The 3772-nt window shown below is 53.1% G+C and overlaps 2 protein-coding genes across 2 annotated transcripts in view; one reads left to right on the top strand and one right to left on the bottom strand.

The window, feature by feature from the left end:
• LOC113209276 (uncharacterized) overlaps positions 1 to 3772 on the top strand; it is a 57872-nt gene that overhangs the window by 8671 nt on the left and 45429 nt on the right. The gene's annotated exons all lie outside the window — the stretch shown is intronic.
• LOC113209271 (uncharacterized) overlaps positions 1 to 3772 on the bottom strand; it is a 47029-nt gene that overhangs the window by 5730 nt on the left and 37527 nt on the right. The gene's annotated exons all lie outside the window — the stretch shown is intronic.

Genomic DNA, 3772 nt, shown 5'->3' on the forward strand with positions numbered 1-3772 from the left:
CCGCCGCGCCCTGCCCTCGGCCGCTTCACCTTTCAGCACTGAGCTATAATTGAGTGCGATAGAGCAGATTGATATCTGCGCGCTCTCTCACTCGGATCCCCAGCAGCTTCTGCCGCCGCTGTATGGCTTTGTCAAAGCGCCGCTCCCGCGACCCTCGTTAGTAGTTTGAGCCAGGCTCCCCGCATCCTGCTCATCCCCCGTGGCAAAAGGCACTGTCAACATTATTAAACTCAGCCATTTGCTCCGATCATGCGCTTCTATGCATTTTCGATGTCAAAGTTAAGTGAAAAAGAAAGTTCAACACTGTTACTCGACCTGTGATGAGCAGTAAAAACAAGCTTAAGGTATTACATTTTAATTCCCTTTACTCTGTAAAACGAACGAAAACGAATCAACACGGAACTGTTTTCAGCTGTTCATAATTAACAATTAGGAAACCAGTTTTGAATAGAAAAGTGCGCTGGAAAGGACGGGCATGCAGCCTGGACTTTACTGCAGTTCGTTACAATTTGACCTTTTTGTTTTCTAATCCCTAATAATGATAATAATAGTTCGAAAACTGTTCGTCAACGCTCTGGAAATTATTCACGCTGTGTCGCTATGGTCGTTCACGGTGGCTGCCTCACGCGTGGTTGCGTGTGACCTTATAGCCCGAGGGTACCCCCTCCTTTCCCCCTTCCTCCCCATCCCCACTCCCGCCCCCGTGTCTCCTCGGGTGGGAGATCCGCTTCGCCGCCGTCACTTCAACACCCAGTTTACACACTACTTTGTGATGGCGCCGCCCTTCACCGCCTCCTCTCGCTGTGAGGCAGACAAGGCGGTGGCGTCCGCGACCATTAGCCCTCGTCTACCTCGGGCAGCCCTCCGCACCCCCGCGGGAGGCTGAGCTGGGGCCTCCGGGGGACCCACTAGAAGCAGCAGGGCCCGAGAGAGAGAGAGAGAGAGAAGGTTGGGGGCGAATAGAGAGACGAAAAGAGATTCGATCCAACCTGCCAGTCGCTGTGAGCGAAGGGGACATCAGGGGAAAAGAAAGGATGACCGTGAGCTAAAAGCCGAATCCTCCCTCTCTCCGGCTGTGCTATGCCAGTCTGCCCCTCTCCATTCCCAGTGTGCACGGTACAGCGAGCACTGCTGCACTCCAGAAGCTGGCTGGGCCATGCGCCGGCGGCGGCATTTGGTCGAAAGGGCAAAGGGTTCTATGGCTGCGCCGTAAGGGAAGGTTGGAATCATATCGCAAGGTGCGGCGTCTCGTTATAAACGTTGAGCCCCCCCCCCCCCCCTTCCCCTTCTCTTCCTCTCTTTCGCTCGTTCCCTTAACCTTATGTGATTCTGGCACCGTGTGGTCCAGGGTCCACAAGTAAAAAATATCCACATGAACAACAGTTTCAAACTGTAAATCAGAATGACAGCTCTAAATTGTGAAAAACTGCAGTCTACGCTATGGTTTGCAATGAATTATATAAGTTTTGAACTGTACTTTATAACCGTAAACCGTATAATAAAGAACAAAATTTTATGGTTTAAAACAGTTGTCCCCAATTAGTAGTTGAAAACTGTTATTAATGCTGCAGTGCTTTTTACAGTGTCTCTTTGCACGCCCCGCCCCATCCCTGGTCCTCGTCGTTTTCATCGATAAATCCCTTTGGCGTTTCAGTCGCATTATTTGCGTTGCTCTCAGCGGCTGCAGCGACAGATGCAGACTGTCGACTGGTCCGCTTTGGCCTGGAGCCTGGAGGGGACGGGGTACACATCACGTAGAAAAGGGAAAGAGGGGGAGGGGGTAGCAGACGAACATACGCATGTTCAGCAGTGTATTCCGTACCAGCCCAGGGCGGGCCCCACCTTGATGCTTTTGCTGTTATTTTTACCTCCGCTGTTGGACGGTATCGGATCGGAGCAGGGAGAGGAGTTGGGTGGAAAGGCAGGGGTTGGGGCGGGCGAGGGTCTGGGAAGGGATCGGCGGCGCAAGCGACGCTCGCAGCAGAGGAGGATCCGTGGACCGCGCCAGTCGAGTACTCCGGCGGAAACTTTTCGACAGCGGATCGCAAAGAGTGCGCCATTCACGCTTGTTCGTTCATGATCATGGCGTTTTGCCCTGCGCGAGACCCGGGCAGACGTCGTCGTTTGTCGTCGTAGAGTAGAGAAAAAAAGTTTTGAGAAACAAACATTTTCTCTGTGCTGGAACAAAAAAGCGCGGGACGCCGCTTCTCTCTGAGTAGTAGTGGCGTAGCGTAGCGGCGGCGACCGAGCGTTTGAGTCGCATGTCTGTATCGCTCGAGGCGGGCGCCGAGCGAGAGCGAGATTCAATTCGATCAATTCGACACGCTCCCCCTTCCCCCCCTTCCCTCTTCTCCGTTTCGCATCATCTCTTCTCTCTCTCTCTCCCTCCATCTCTCCCCCTCCCTTTTGCTGTGCGTCTCTCTCTCTCTCCCTGTCGGAATGGCTAGGCGGCGCGCCTCTCGACGAGCCGCATAGCGTGTCAAAGGAGACGTCGCTCCTATACTCTGATTCTGCGTGTCGCCCGCACGGCTCTCTGTGCGCGCTCCCGCTCCGTCTCGCGCCGCCCCAACGCTTACACCTGGGCGACCATCTCGGCGACGATGGAGGCCTACGACAATAAGGCGTGGGGTGTATCCAACCCTGTGTCCAGCACCGCGCCCGCCCCCTCCCCACCACCCCCTTAACACTTGAACAGATGTGTTCTCGATTTTTCATTTGATTGATTTTCTTGAGTGCTCTATGCGCTACACTGTGAAAAATATCGTGGTAAATTTACAAAATTTTTATAAACTCGAATTACAATTTAAGTTGTAAATTTACGAGAGCACATTTTTTAATCGCCAATGGATTTGAAGTCGATACGTACTGCATGTACTGCATTTTACGCTTCCAAATTGCAATTTTACAACTTGCGTCAAGGTAAATTTTCCTGTAAACCTACCTACTATTTTTCACAGTGCTAGTGTTGAGCAGTAAAATTTCCTGGGTATTTTGTATACCGCGTGTATTTTGACGTGGCAGCAAGGAAGAGCAGAAAGCTTTCAACGCGCACGGACTGCTGCACCTGCTGCTTGTTTGCGCCGCGTGGTGGCGGCGACGACCGCCTTAGTCCTGCCATACCCGCTTGGGCGTGAAAGAAAAAAGAACAGCAGCAGCCCTCCTTCAGAAACATCACATAGAACTGCCCGTTAAATTTTAAAACTCGCCCCATTACTAAACCCGTTAGATCGAAAACACAAATTATCCTCCGCAACCGCTTTGACAAATCCACTGGGGGGGGGGGGGGGTGGAGGCGATGCCTGTCGACCAGTGAGCAGGTCATGTGATGGTGGTGCTGTGAGGAGAGCGAGCGGCGTGCGCGGGTGAGAGCGCCAAGCTTTAAACTTTAACGAAGTGAGTGCCGCTCCACCGCCATCCCGGTGAACACCCCCCCCCCCCTCTCCTCTCCAACTCCGGACACGGAATGTAAAACAGAGGCGCGGCGCCACGGGGGCGGGGCACGTCAGCGATGCGCCGCTGGATGCAGCATGCAGCCAGAGCTACCGCAGTTTGCGGGGACTGTTTGCGGGAGAAATGTTCTGGTGGTGGTTGGCCTCGTGCTGCTGGCCGAGCTGATGATGATGGCCTGGCGCTGGTGGGATGGAACTGGAACTAACTGGAACCCTCACGATGCAGGGTAGGTATGACTTTTCCGGGGGAGGTTTCGATATAACGTTTCGACTTTTGCTTTGAATAGACACCTTTAAACAAAAAACACTGAAAATATCCTTGT

This window comes from Frankliniella occidentalis, unplaced genomic scaffold (assembly GCF_000697945.3).
Source record: "Frankliniella occidentalis isolate FOCC.00 unplaced genomic scaffold, Focc_3.1 Scaffold171, whole genome shotgun sequence".
NCBI classification, from domain to species: domain Eukaryota; kingdom Metazoa; phylum Arthropoda; class Insecta; order Thysanoptera; family Thripidae; genus Frankliniella; species Frankliniella occidentalis.